The sequence below is a fragment of the Pinus tabuliformis genome, chromosome X (assembly GCF_031772625.1).
Source record: "Pinus tabuliformis cultivar Carrire ecotype Pingquan chromosome X, CPIR1, whole genome shotgun sequence".
NCBI lineage: Eukaryota > Viridiplantae > Streptophyta > Pinopsida > Pinales > Pinaceae > Pinus > Pinus tabuliformis.
Window position 1 is genome coordinate 1,651,278,631 of NC_142308.1, and position 16,135 is coordinate 1,651,294,765.

Consider the following 16,135-nt stretch of genomic DNA (forward strand, 5'->3'; position numbering starts at 1 on the left):
TCCTTTTGGTCCATTATAAACGGGTTTGGATTCATTATCCACTTTATTCATTTTTTAGATCATAGTTATATCTTTAATTTCAAATAAGGTTGAGATTAAGAAGGTTTTATGTCTGATTATTTAGTGTGAATTTATTAACACAAATTTCCTTTAATCTGAATTATTGAGCAAACTTGATTGTTTCATTGTAAGTCATTAATTGGAATTGAATTTATTTAATGTGGTTATTTTCATTCATGGATAGTGAATTTATTTTAATCTTTTGCTGTTTTCCCCTCGTTGATCGGGAAAAACTCTTTCGGGTAAACTGTCTATTTGTTTTAAAGTATGATTTGAGCAGACGGGCTTCTCTTATTTATTGTGTGTTTGAATTTACTGATTAATCTGAATTGCTATCCATAAATTAGACTGGAATTACTTTACTAAGTTTCCACTTGCTTGAAAAGAGTTGTTACTTGAATTTTTAAATTGGTGAATTATTCAATTAAATTGTAAATTTAATTGCATATATTTTGAACGTTAAAGTTTCACTCATAATGGATATTTTTTAATTGAGTCTTTTTGGGCATAAAATTGTATTATTTTTTGAGATTAGGATTAGATTGGTATTATGTTTTGAGAAGAGATTTGGAGATTATACTCAACTACAATGGTTTTGTTTCTTCTTGGGGCTTTATTTTAGACTATGGTTTATTGACTATTTCATTTTGGGGAAGAATTTCCAAAATGTCTAAGTCATTAATTTCAAATATTATTCTTTCTTTTGCGAGAAAGAAACAAGCAAAGAAACTTGGTAATTTCAACAAAGGGTTACATGGTAGGACTCTCCATTGGTGTGGCTAGAAACAAGCAAAGAAACTTCATAATCTCAACAAAGGGTTACATGATAGGCTATGATAGGGTATGGTAAGGGCTGGAGGCAATTAGCTATGATCTTGTAGATATAGTTACACAATGAAATGGGTCGGAAGAGATAGGGCTCTCTGATTTGGGTATGAGGGTGATGAAGGTTGTGTTGAAGGCTTCATACATTCTTTCACAAGGTTCTGCATTCTTCAATAACTTGTAGGGCATCTCTTAGAGTTTCAAAGAAGGTTAGGTAGAATTCCACATTCCATCCACCCAGGGTTGGGATGTTGTCTTGCTTAAACCATTTTAGGGTGGCTTTTAGTTCTCCTAAGGTGACTTTCTTTGCTAATTCCAAGGCATAAGAGTTATCAAACCTTGGAAATAATTGAGCTGTTTAACAAACCTTGGAAATAATTGAGCTGTTCTCATGATTTCAACAAGTGTAACATTTGGAGCGGCCTTGAAAATGTTCCTGAAGTGAGATGTGGCCAAAGTTGCTAATTGGGGGAAGGTATTCATTGTTTCTCCTTGTTCATCTGCTAGTTGCCAAATAGTATTTATCGCTCTATGCCCATTTGTGAATTTGTGATAGAACTTGGTATTATCATCCCCTTTCGTAAGCTAAATGGCTTTGCTTCTCAATTGCCAACATTCCTCCCTATCTTGGGGAATTTGACTCTTGGCTAGAAGGGAGGTTATATGATCTTTGTCTTCCGGGTAAGAGAAAATCCCACCAAGTTCATTCTCATAAGCTTCTATGGCCTCAGTCATCTTAAGGATAAGGATAAGGTCTTCTTGGGTTTTTTTATTGTGTGCCCATTTTTTAGAGATATTTTTTAATTCGCTCATGTTTTTTGCAAAACCTATTGAGATTGGCCTTTTTGTTGTAGGGGGGTGGGCCTTCTAGAATTTGGTGACTAGTCGGATATATTCTGCGTCTCTTAGCCATGTAGAGTTGAATTTGAAAGGAGCTTTTGGTTTGTGCATGCCTCTTTTTATTTCCAGATTGTTTGGCCTATGATCTGATAATCCCCTTGAGCCAACCCATTGTTTAAATCCTTGGCCCATGTTTAACAGGTGCTCCTTGATGAGGAATTGATCTAGTCTTCTAGAGAGACTGTCTTCTCTTGATTTGTTGTTTCTCAAGTAGGTAGGATTTTGGAGGAGGGGATATCAATAAGGTTATGTTCTTCCAGTGTGTTCTCAAAGAAATTTGAGAGGTTATCTCTTTGTTTATTGTGCCCCCATGATTTCGCAAACCCAATGGAGAAATTTAAGTTACCCCCCCCCCCCCCCCCCCAAAAAAAATGAGAGTCTTTTTGAATGATGTGAGACTTTAATAGCCCCAAATATTGTAGATTTTGATGGAACGATGGTTAACTTCCAAAGCTAGTCCCCCAAAATGCCTTGATGTATCTAGAGCATGAAAAGTCCATCTGTGTACCATGATTTAAAAGGTGGGTAATGACACTACCTTGTCTTAAGGTTTCTTGTAGAAATATGATATCAAAGGGTTCAGATAAAATAATTTTTTCATGGCTAATTTTTTGTCAAGGCTAGCCAACCTTCTACAGTTGAAGGATAGCAGGATGTTCAAGGGTATTCATTGCTGTAAGTATCCAATCAATGGATTGTTGTCTGCGAGCAACAATCTCTTCCCCAACTTGTTGCTTAGCTTTTGATAAGGAGACTCTACCTCGAGGCTACGTAAGAGGAGGGGGAGAGGTAATTAGGCCAATACCCAGTGTATCAAGAGCTTGTGATTGAAGCTGAGAGCGGAGGGGGTATTTGTTGGATGCAGGGCGTGGTGGAGGGGTGGGAGCATGGATGGATGCAGGGCGTGGTGGAGGGGTGGGAGCATGGATGTGGGAGAAGGATTGAGGGTCCTTGGTAAATGATGGCGGGGTGCATGAGATGATGGGGGAGGAGGGTTTAAAAGGGCATTCGAGAGATATGGGAGGGTTATAGGTGTGGACATAGGGGTTGAACATAGTGCAATGTGATGAAGTAGTAGAATAAGCAGAGGAGGAAGTTGAATTCAACATACTTGTGGAGAATGTAGACTCAACAGTTGCCCTTGCTGTGGTTAGTGGAGGAGAGGGTGGCCTGAAGGGTGCTTTTCCTTGCTTCTTCCTGATCTCCTTTGTAGGTGCTTGTTCTACATCTGGATGTGCCAAATTTGTTGCTTCTTCAGCCAATGGGGGGCTACCTTGTGCTTGTGAGCTTTTTTGTGGAGTTACCTTCCCCTTTGCTTCCTCTCTCGCCTTCCTATTCAAAGGGTAGTCCTTGAACAAGTCTCCCACTTTGTGGCATTGCCTGCAACAAAACGGGACTCCTTCGTAATCTAGAATTTGCTAATGGGAGAAGGTTCTCCATTGTAGAGTGATATGCTCTTGAAGGACCCCCCTAGTGTCCAGATGAACTAGAACCTGGCATACGCTATCATGCCGGTAGCTAGATAAGATCTATCATGCTTTAGATAAGTTTCTAGTATGTTGTTGATACACTGGAATATATTTTCCGACCAAAATTGGAGGGGTAATCCAGGGAGTCGAACCCAAATAGGCCCTACTTTTATTTGTTCTTTTTCCAGATCAAATAGAGGGTTCCATCGGCGAAGAAGGATTGGAGTGTGTTCAAAATGCCAGAAGGAGGACAAGACCAATTTGTGTGCTTGGCTTTGGCAAAGCGCAAAGCGATCCAGCCTCAGATACTGCGGCTTGTGGGTTTCCCATAGCTGGATTAAGGTGTCCTGGGGGGTAGCTTGGAGAGCTGACAGGATGGGAGGGAAGGGGGGTTTGTGAGTTTGCAGCCGTAGGGTTAGGGTGGAAGCAGACAGACGCAAAGTTTGCAGCGAAAGGTGACTACGGCGGCGAGGGTGGAATCAGCCAGACCGGAGGCGGCTCGGAGAAGGTCACGGTGGAGCAGGGGGGGACCCAAGATCGAGGGTAGACCAACAATGGTAGTTGTTAGATTGGAGCAGTCGAGTAGTTCTCTGCCAGTTGCCTCCAGGACTATCATAATCGTTGCCACAATAGGATGTCGGAAATCGAAAAGTATGCAGTAAGCAGGGTGGAGGACGGGGTAACAACGCTATTACGGATGGCTTGGACGAGTTACGGGAACCAACCGTTTGTAGATGAAGTTAGTATCATGGTTGAATGAATTTCGTTTTTATTCTTTACTTTCCATTTGAGGGATTTAGAGAAGAGTGGAGATAATGTTTGTTTTTATTCCACAAACAATTGCTTATATTTGTTTGTGGATGAAGTTAGGATCTCATTGGGTCTACTCGAAGGTCCTTTTCTCTTTTGTCTACGAATTCTTTTTTGTTTGTTTGCAAACCTTGATTTATCAAGAAAGAAGTTGTTGGGAGTAGATGGTGTGGAAATAATTGTTGTGTGTGTGTGTTTTTTTTTGTTCTTCTCATTATATATATATATGAAGGGTTTGCAACAATTGTTGCTTTTATTTGAAAGATGGAGATGAAGCTAGTGTCATGGTTGAATTTTTTTTATTTTTAATCTTCGTTCATTTGAGGGATTTAGAGAATAGTTGAGATATAATGGTGGATTTTATTTCAAAGATGTTTATGCTGGTTTGTGGATGAAGTTAGGATCTCATTGTGTGTTTACTTGAAGGTCTTTTTTTGTTTGTTTGCAAACCTTCATCTATCTCAAGAAGTTAAGTTGGTGGGAGTAGATTATGGAGATAATTGTCGTGTTTTGTTTTTTTTCGAGGCTTTTTCATTTTTATAGGGTTTGTAACAATGGTTGCTTTTATGGTAGAGATATTTTATGCTTGCTTGTAGATGAAGCTAGTATCATGGTTGGATTTTGTTTTTTTTTTCTTCCATTTGAGGGATTTAGAGAATATTGGAGATAATGGTTCTTTTTATTTCAAAGATGTTTATGCTTGTTTATGGATGAAGTTAGGATCTCATTAGGTCTACTGGAAGGTCTTTTTTGTTTGTCACAAACCTTGATCTATCTCAAGAAGTTGTTGGGAGTAGACAATGTGGAGATAATCACAACGTATTTTTTTGAGGCTTTTTCATTTTTTAAGGGTTTACATCAATGGTTGTCTTTATTTCAAAGATGTTTATGCTTGGATATGGATGAAGCTAGGAATGTGGTTGTATTTTGTTTTTGTCCATTCGAGGAATCCCTAGAAGAGTAGGGAGATGGCAGAGGACGGGCCCTAGATTTTATGTGATGAGATGGTGTTGTGTGGGGTTGAGTTGATGATGATAAATGCTTTTTGTTGTATGTTATCTTGCTTGTAAGTTGAGGGATTCTCAAATCCTTTTGGGTCATTTAGCTTTTGTTATCTTTGATTTTTTTTTTTTTTCTCTTTAACATTAAGGGGGTGAGAATGTCATGGAGAAGAGGGGCAAGCATTTTTGAGATGGGTTGGATGTGGACAAACCCTATAATAGAATGTTGTTTTCATGATTCAACAATTGTGAAAAAGTCATACCACTTAAGTGGTTGAAGATATTAAAGGAAACTTTTGGTTGAAAGACACTGAAGGAAACCTTTGTTGATGTTTCTTTCAACACAAATGTGTGCAAAGGCTACAATAAGCCTCCCAAATTTTTGTTTGTATCTATTGTAATAAATCGACTGAGAGAGTTTCTTATAAAAGATAACTACCATTAGCAAATAAATGGACATATTAGGAAGTCTTACTCCACAACTAAAATGGCCATAGTTATGAATATAAGGGATGAATTTAGGAAATCATGGTTGAAAGAAGAGCTTTGAGTGGCTCAAAAGCCAATGTCTTGATAAAAAACACAAAGTGAAAGTCTTGATGATGTTTTAAAATTTTGAAATGAATCACAAAGAAGACTTTCTAATGAAACTATAGATTTGTGTTCGAAGATCAAGTTTGATGCACTTATTCTTTGTGTAGATGTTGATGACCAACTCTTAGAACTTGGGGCTTTATAGCATTGGGAGTCAATTGGGAGAACTTGAGGCTTTATAGGATCTTTAAAGAACTGTGGTTAAGAGGAAGAGGGTGCACCTTAACATTTTGAGACCTTTGTTCAATCTTCAAAGCTATTAGGATTAAGGCATCTTTAGCGATACCATAAATTTTGAGCAAAAGTCCTCGAAGCTTCTTAACTTGATGTAGGAGCCACTTAGATGGAAGGAATCCATATTCAATCTTGAATTTTGGTTGCTATTGTAGAGATTAAGTTGGTGGCTTTCATTTGAGAAGGGTCCCTTAAGAGTGGCCACACGAAGATCGAATAGGCGTGATTTGAAGTGATGGCATTATGATGGAGGGAAGAAACCTCTTACAAAAGGAATTTCTTGTGGTTGGAGAGATCGATAATGATGGGACCAAAATGAGGGAGCTTTGAATGAAGAGTAGAACCCTAAAACTAAAAATTTCCTAATGATAAGGTGGTAGTTAAAGCATGTAGGGTCCATTTACTTTTAAAATCTTGAATTTCACAAGGATTATTAATTTTATATTGTAATATTCTTTTAAATTTAACAATTATTTTTTTGTAATCAATATATTATTATTATTTTGCATTGTATTTTTTATAAATTTAATAATATTTTTTATTAAACCAAAAATCATAGTGAGATGTTGGGGAGAGGGGGTAGGGAGGTTGGCAGAGTGCATTAGTGTACCATAACAATTTGCGGTATAATAATAATTGAAACCATGCATCAATAAGTCATTACGAGGATGAGTTTTTATGTGGAAACTCTCATGGGAGAATCACATTTTTTTCTTCAATTCATTACATATATTTGCGAGCATGTTAGAAGTGTCCACTCGTGAGATGTGTAAGAAACTACTTGCAATAAGTTATAACTAGGCATCATTATTGAAAATGTGTAAGCATACACTTGCAATAGGGCTCAACTAAAATGTGCATGCACCCACTTGCAATAGGCCTCAACTTAATTGAGTCACCAATCTTAAAAATGTGCATGCACCCACTTGCAATAGGCCTCAACTTAATTGAGTCACCAATCTTAAAAATGTGCATGCACCCACTTGCAATAGGCTACAACTTAATTGAGGTGCCAACCTCAGAGATGTGTAAGTGAAGCACCAACTTCATAGATGTGCAAGTTTTCACTTGCTTTAGGTTTCAATCTGATTTAGGCACTTACCTCTCTTTTCAACTTTGTGCGGATCACTTTTCACAATAGCTCAACCTAGATCCACATGCTTTTCAAGAATGATAAGTGTTTTCAAAATTGATCCCATTGTTGTCACAATGTTGTCATATCTTGTTTCCATCTTGTTACACCTTGTTCATCAATTTGGTCAAATACAACTCTTTTTGGAACATGTTTTGGCCATATATACAACACTTGTTGCAACTTGATCATAAGCTCTCAAAACACAAACTTGACTTTCGACATCAAACATATTGTTACGGATTTTCATGCCTTCAAGATTGTTCATAACATGAATCATGATTATCATGCTTCTTCCAAAGACAAATTTGGCTTTATAATGACCAAACAAACATAAACAAAAATAAAATTAAGTGATTGACATGGCACAATTTGGGCATGCTCTACAAAATAGACAAAGTTCAGCGGGCATTCTATAGAAAGAATATCATTAGTGGCTTAATTATTTGACAAAATGTGTTTCCATTGAAAAATAAAATCAATAAAATCCTCTATGAGATTGAACCCTTAACCTCAAGAAGACAATGCTAACCAATTGTGTTATACAATACCTCATGGAAGGGTGGAGGTGCTAGTGTATTTGAGTCATCACAACTTGCGAGCCAATCACTTGGCAAAGCTCATCACAATATCTGAGGTTGGCGCCTCAATTAATAAGTCATTTGCTCGTCACAACTGTGAAACATATCCATCATGATATACAAACCAAAACCTCCCTGAAGAATCAAAGGAAAACTACCTGAATCAATTCTAAAGAAGGTTAACTAAAAACCTAAATTTTAGGATCAGTGCATTTTGCTACACTGCCTACTCGTGCTGATAGCAGGTTGCTCTGTTTTACCCTAGCGTTTCCAGCGCGGTTTTTGATATGAAAACTTGTGCTGAACCTCTTATGGCAGGTTTTCCCAAACCGATGGAGAAACTTCATGCACTAAAACCTTCGAGAACAGTTAGATATTGGTTGTTGTTGATATGGTCGACCTCTCTCATTTGGATCTCTTGATCTTATCATCACGGGATTTCCCCTTGAGATATGGACCTTCCTCCCTCTTTTGTGGATCCCTAACTCCTTCTCCCTTCCTATAAATTCACTCCCTTTCATCCCTAAATGGTTGGTCATTGATTGTTGCATCCCTATGCTGAGATTACGCTTACATGCTACCCATTCTACCTTGTAGAAGGAGTGCTTGAAGAGTATTTGCTTGGACTTGGACATCCACTAAAAGGAGGTCTCCAACATCAAGGCATAGCATGTATGCTTCCGTTTTTAGCTTATTAATATATACATCTGATGTTCACTTTCCATAATTGTGTAAATATTTGTGATTTTAGCTTAATGCTCCTTGATCTATTAAGTAGTTTATGTTTGATGTATGCTATATATGTTTTGTATTTTGCATAGTTCTTTGATATTCCAATGCAGGTACTTAGACATGAAAAACAAGTAAGGAGCGAGGCTTGGAGCGAAAGATTCAAAGTCATCTCCAAAGGATTGAGCGATTAGCATCAGAGTAAGGTATGTTTCTCCTTCTCTCTACATTTTTTAAACATAAACTAGGAAAGTGTATGTTAGTTTGTTTAGTTTGTTGCTAGACCCACTCATTAGGCTAGAGGGATCGCCACTGTCCACAGAGGGGATTTACCTTCACAACAACTATCTATCAATGATATCTATTACTAATTCCTTTTAGCTATCTGTCTATCTGCACTCTCTGGTGCTCGCCCTAAGAGCTCCCACGAACTCCTGCTTATCCTTCAATGTATGAAGCACCTCCCTGTTTCTTCTTCTGGTGGTGGTGGTTGGAGCTTCATGCTCCTCATCCTGCCCCTGCGGCTTTGTCTATTGTGAATTCACTGGAGCACTTGCATCTGAGCTAATGCTCATATTGGTAATAGTACTCATGCCTTGTTGTTCCTGTGGTTGTTGCTCAATGCTTGGAGCTTTCGCTAGCCCACTCTGATCATTTGCTAACAACTCACAATATATTCTGAAAGCTTTCTCCTCCTAGAACTTGACATCTTGTTTCATGATGATCCTCTTGCTACCATGAATATAGATCATGTATGCCTTGGACGTTTCGCTGTATTCAACAAAATAGCCCCTCTATATAGTTTGATCCAATTTGGTGCATTTTTCATTTGGCACGTGACAATATGCGATACTCTCAAAGATCTTAAAATGCCTGACCTTTGGTTTCTTCCCTGTAAAAACCTCTTCTAGTGTCATTTTCCCCAGCGCTATGAGGAACCCTATTATGTGTGTATATTATTGTGCTACATGCCTCTACCAATAGAAACTTGGGCATATTCCGGTCATATAACATTGCCCTCACTGCTCCAATTATCATCCTATCCTTCTGCTTTGCGACCGCATTCTGTTGTGGGTTATATGGAGTTGTCAATTTTCCCCTGATGCCTTATGCACAGAACCTCGTAAAGGCCTTATCTTTGTACTCACCTCCATTATCCGTACAAAACACGTCGATCTTTTTTCTTGTCTTGTTCTCCACAAGAACCTTGAACCCTTGGAAGCGACTAAAGATCTCATCCTTTGTTTTTAAGAAATAGATCCAGGTTTTCTTGGAGAAGTCATCGATGAAGGTTACAAAATAATCATAACTCCTAAGAGATCTGGTAGACAATGGACCAGAAATATATGAGTGTATCAACTGAAGCACACCACTGGCTTTACTATCACTCTTGGAGATGTTGCTTTTGCAAACTTCCCTAGAACACACCCTTTGCACACATTGTCATGTTTCATGCTCAATTATGGAACTTTTTTCACGGTCTCCCTGAGAAACCTTAGTGCCCTATGATGTAAGTGTCCCATCCTCCTATGCCATATCTTTCCGAAGTCTCTACCACTGCTATTGTTGCTACCAATTAGTGCCTTTGGAGAATCAAATTGCAACCTAGATAACTTGTTGCTTCAAACCCCAATGGGTTTGAACTTCTTCCAAATCTGGTGCTTGATGTAGACCTTCTTCCCCACAAAATAGACATAATACACCTTGTCCTATAGTGCATGAACTGAAATCAGGTTCATGCCTAAGCCTAACACATGCAACACATATGTAACACTGTTACTATTTCCTGACTCCCTCTGAGTGTTGATGGTACCTCTCTCCACTGGAGTACAATTAGTCTTGTTTCTCATATGTCTATGGAAGTCCATATCCTCTTCCTTATAACTGGGGAAATATTCTCTAACTCTCATCATATGTGATGATTCTTCACTGCCGATATACCAAACACTTGTGGATGTAGAGCTAGAGAGGCAAGCTATGAGCGAAAATTTGTCCTTCAGCCTATAAGACAAATCCTCAATGTTTACTGACGCTATTGCCTACTTACCCTTTTTTCTCCCTTATTTCGGCTAAGACATTTGTTGAGATAGTGTCCATGCTGACCGCAACAAAAAAAATAACCTTAGCTAGGTCTTTCTTTTCTTTTCTCCTTTTGATCCTAATCCCTGGCTGGAACCCTTCTTTGATTTTCCTTTTCCTACCAGGGCTACATTTTCCTTCTCCTTCTCAACCTTTAGTGTTTTTCCATCGTTGTTGCTATTTCCATTAACCAAACTGAGCCTCAACTCCTCTTAAGTGAAGTCACTCCATAGGCGATCCCATCTTGGTAGTGTATCTCACCCATTGATAACTTGGATGAACACATTCCACAACATGGAAAACCCATTTAGAACTATTCGCACCAGTTCGTCATCACTTGGCTTGTCTCCTATTGCAGCCAAATCATCCCTGGAAAGTCAAACTCTGGTGAGATAGGAAGTCACATCTTCACCCTTTCGTATCTTGATGGTCCTCAAATTCTCTTTGAGAATCAATTTCCCATTCTCTGTAGGATTTCGATATAGATTAAAAATCACGTCCTACATTCGCTTTGTTGTGTTCTTCTCTGTGATATGTGCAACAATATGGTCCTTGACTCCATCACAAATAATCCTCTTGGCTTTGACATTCTCCTTTTTATAGGTTTCTATTCGTTGTGGATTACTTACAATAACATTCTTCGCATACTGCTTCTGTCCATAATCGTTTAATAAAAATGACATTATGGCTTTCCAAATGCGAAAGTTTGAGGCTACATCCAATCTGTCCTAATCTCTCAAAGTTGCCATGACCATATGTGGGAATCTGGAAATATAACAAAACTCAAAATAAATCTGGAGAAAAATAAACTAGGTTATAAACCCTCTGTTCTTCTCTTCTTGTGCCCTGCGTTGATTTACTCTTGCAAACCCATTACATTGATATGCTCTGATACCATGTGAAATTTCCTTAATTGTAGCAACTAGAATTTAATCTTCTATCAACTGGAGATTATGTCTTTAGAATTTAATTATGGAGAATAATGATTAAATCACTATTGCAATCTTCACAAATAATAATAGGAATTGAGAAATAATGCAAAAAATAGTAATAATTGACACTAGTATTTTTGAACAAATTATCCCTAGAAAAAACCCGAAAGAAAAATAAATTTTGAAAATGAGGGTTTTATTATTATTCTTCAACATAAATGAGAATTACAACCTACTTAGCTCTCATTGGAAAAACTCTAGCAAATATTTTCTCCACTGGTAAAATCGATCTGGACACAAAAGTTTCCCTTCTGCAAAACCGCATGGCCTCCTGAAGGAAAATTGTTAAGTTATGGTATGATTTATGCTTAGAGAAATTTACTTTTCTTTCTTATTATTATTCATAGATTAGCAATCACATGTGCATAAGTAAAGTGGAGATAGAACATTAAACGATCAACAGAAAACAAGCCAAGACAAGAGACACAAGATGTGGCGGCTAGCTAGGGACAAACCCCACAATGTGTGGGGAAACCCTTTGATCAAATATTCTTTTATCTTCAATAATTCAACAGAGAGAAATAGTACAATAAATCTTATTTATATCAGCAGTAGCAAACTCTAAATCAGCAGCATCAGCGTTAGTGGCTTCATCATCAAAACTAGGGCAGTCGATATCTCGCAAACTGACTGTCAGATTGGCTTGATTCCACCACCAAAAAATGCGGCCTTCAGAGGAGGTCCAGATGGACCTACAATGCAGTTTAGAAGAGGAGGTTTGATTGTCAACGCTGGTCAAAGTTGGATCTGCAGTTGTAGCTTCAAGTTCAACAACTTCCTTCCATGTGTGAGAGAGAGTCTCTTTTTTGCGCAGTAGAGAAGAGCCTATTTTTCTGCGCAGGAGAGGGAGAGATGTGATGAGATGAGTGAGTGCAAATGAGGAAAAGTCCTCCTGTATTTATACACATCTGTTGATGTTTGAATAGATGCGACTGTTGGGCTTCTGAGCCTACATGAGTTGTAGGTCGGCTTGATAATAATTCCATAATCAAAATAAATTCATATCTCCATAAATACTTATCGGAATTAGATGATCTTTAGATCAATCCTACACCTCTCGACGAGAGGAATCTAATGAAAATATTATCAGCCATGAATAAGATGACCCACATGGAGTTTGGCCCTAGTTTCCAATTTTAACACTCCCTCTCAACTAGGGAGAACTCCATCTGCAATCTGTTTGTCGGTCGCTACTATTCATCCATCAAATGCACTGCCCTGTATAGCCTGACCCTTGCCTTGCTCTGTTCTATTCTCCCTGATCTGCTTTGTCTTGTTCTGCCCTGTACTGATCTGTATTGCTCTGCTCTGCTTTGTTCTGTTCTGCTATGTTTTTGTCCGAATTATGAAGAAGAAGAAATGATCGAGGATGTATCATACTGACTCAAAGTCAGTTTTAGAGTATGTACCACTGGTCCCAGACCAGTCTCAACCAACCCAAAGTAAGCGTCATAGTGAGTACAACTCCTACCACTGGTCCCAGACTAGTATCATCCTCCACTGACTCAAAGTCAGTCTCAGAGTGCGTATCACTGGTTCTAGACCAATCTCAACCGACTCGAAGTTAGCGTCATAATATGTACCACTCCTACCACTGGTCCCAGACCAGTGTCGCAGTCTCAGAGAGTGTACCACTGGTGCCAAACTAGTCTCAATTGACCCGAAGTCAGCGTCATAGTATGTACCACTCTGACTGGTCCCAGACCAGTATTGCACTAACCCGAGGTCAGTCTCAGGGTATGTACCACTGGTCCCAGACCAGTCTCAATCGACCCGAAGTCAGTGTCATAGTGGGTACAACTCCTACCACTGGTCCCAGATCAGTATCATTGATCCCAGATCAATGAAGGTCATCCTAGCATAGGGAGTATGGTAGATATAACGATGCATCCATTGGTACTACTATGGTCCCTAACTTCATTTCCCTACTCATTGATCAGATGAGAGGTACTTCCCATGAGTCCCTGATTGCATGGGTAGGATGCCTTGACAGGAGAACTTAATCAATCTCGTCCGCACAGGAGAACTAATCATCCTGCTACATAATCGCCATGGAGAACACATCATCCAGGCCTCACAGTAGAACCAATCATCCTGCTACATAGTCGTCATGGAGAACACATCATCCAGATCTCACAGGAGAACCAATCATCTTGCTACATAGTCGTCATGGAGAACACATCATCTAGACCTCATAGGGGAACCAATCATCCTGCTACATAGTCGCCACGGGGTGTACATGTACACCACCAGGGGATAGTGAGTCACCTTGTGGTCATATGTCACTCTAAGAAGTACCACGCACCCCTAGAGCTCCCAGAGCTCAATGCATCATATAGGACCTTCATCTGAGGGTCTTTGAACAACACCAAGTTGTTCTAGGAAAGTCAGGAATTTGACTTTCACTAGGGGCTTTGTGAGAATGTCGGCGACCTGTTCATCTGTACCGATATGTTGGAGCCTTATAGCTCCCCGCTGCACCATATCTTGAATATAGTGATACCTGATATCGATATGCTTGGAGCGATCCTGAAATACGAGATTCTTTGACAAACGAATCCCACTCTGGTTGTCACATAGGATCACGGTGGTATCCAATGTAAATCAAAACAACTCACTGAAGAGCTTTCACAACCAGACTGCCTCACAGGAGGCCATGCTAGCAACAATATATTCTGCTTCGGCAGTGCTCAAAGTCACTGACTTATGCTTCCTACTCATCCAAGATATCGAAGCAGATCCCAAGGAGAAACAACACCCGTAAGTGCTCTTATGGTCCTCCACATTGCTTGCCCAATTAGCATCAGTATATCCAAGTAGTTTCACATCTCCGGTAGTGTATCTTAACCCATAAGTGATTGTGCCACGAAGATATCTCAATAGATTTTTTGGCACCAATCCAATGTATGTGGTGAGGTTCAACCATATGTTGACTCAATGTGTTGACTACAAAGCATATGTCTGGACAGGAGTTCACTAAGAACATTAATGCTCCGACAAGTTGCCGATACTCGGTAGCATTTCGTAAAACAGGTCCAGCAGCACTACCGCTTAACTTCTTGAAGTCAAGCTCCATCGGGGTAGTTACAGGCTTGCAGTCTACCATACCAAATCTTTCCAATATCTTCACCACATATTTTCCTTGAGATAGGAAAATTTCCCCTGGCTTCTGCCATACTTCAAGTCCTAGGAAATAATGCATCAGTCCTAGATCCTTTATTTCAAATTCAGAAGCCAACTCCCTCTTACATTTGTGAATAAGAGGGTCTGCGCCTGTTAGGAATAGGTCGTCCACATACAACACCAGTATGAGAGGTTTTTCATCTTCAACCTTAAAATAAAGGTTAGGATCGGCTTCACTCCTAGTGAATCCCAGCTTCATCAAGTAGCGATCGATCCTCTCATACCATGCTCAAGGTGCTTGCTTCAGCCCATAGAGAGCTTTCTTCAACCTGCAAACATGAGATTTTCGATCATAAATCTCAAATCCTTCAGGTTGCTCCATGTAGACCTCTTCTTTGATCGAACCATGCAAGAACGCGGTCTTGACATCCATCTGATGTAGGTTCCACCCTTGTGAAGTCGCAAGGGCTATGATCAAGCGGATGGTCGTATATCTGGCAACAGGTGCAAATATCTCATCATATTTTATACCTTCCTTTTGGGAGAAGTCACGAGCAACAAAACGAGCCTTATACTTTTCCGTACTTCCATCTGCTGCATGCTTTATCTTGTAAAGCCATTTAGAAGTGACAATTGTCTTGTCCTGGGGTCTAGGAACTACTTCCCAAACATCATTCTTCATAATAGACTCATTATCTTTGGTCATAACATCCTTCCATACTTGATGCTTGATGACATCTGAGAATGATGAAGGCTCATTTTATATGATCGTGCTCATGATGATCACGTATCCTGATACCTGTTAGGTTTCTTACTTTCACGAAAGGTTCCTCGGGGTGCAACATGTCCTTTAGCATCATCAAGTGGCCCCCTAAGCCATGAAGGTCTCTTCCTAGAAGAGGAAGGCTCAAGTGGATAAATAGGATCCATGGGTTCCTCCACATCAGGCATTGTTACATCATCTACCCATAGAAACTTTGGAAGTCTTTGATCATGGAGCATGGCACGGACAGCTTCCACAATTGTACGGTTCTTCCTTTCCGCCACACCATTCTACTTAGGAGTATGTGGTGTAATAGTCTCCCTCTGAATGCTAGCCTCAGATATCCCTGAGTGAACCAACTGTAATATATCGGAGGTCTTGCTTTGGCTTGAGGGGAATGGTACCCTTTTGAGCTTTCGTTCGACACATCCTCGACATACACCTTCTTTCTCTACTCAGAATTCGAGCATCCCTGTCACCATTTGTCTTACATTGGGTAGAGCTTTATAATGAAGGTGGGCAAACCTCTGATGCCAAAGTTCACACTGAAGAGATGTGTCATAAGACATGACACCTAACGGACTTCCATCGACCTGATATAATGAATCAACACAAAACCCAGGAGTAAAGGCATCTTTACCATTATTTTTCCATATACGTACCTTGCCATTGCCAAAGGTTACCTTGTAGCCTTTGTCTTCCATTGCTGAGATGGACACCAGGTTCTTTTTGAGGTCAGGTGCATTTAATACATCCTAGAATTTTAAGCCTTCTTGAATGGTTGTCCTCTTCCTTGATTCCCAACACTCCTTTTACCTTTGCTATTGAATTTGCCATTCCTTT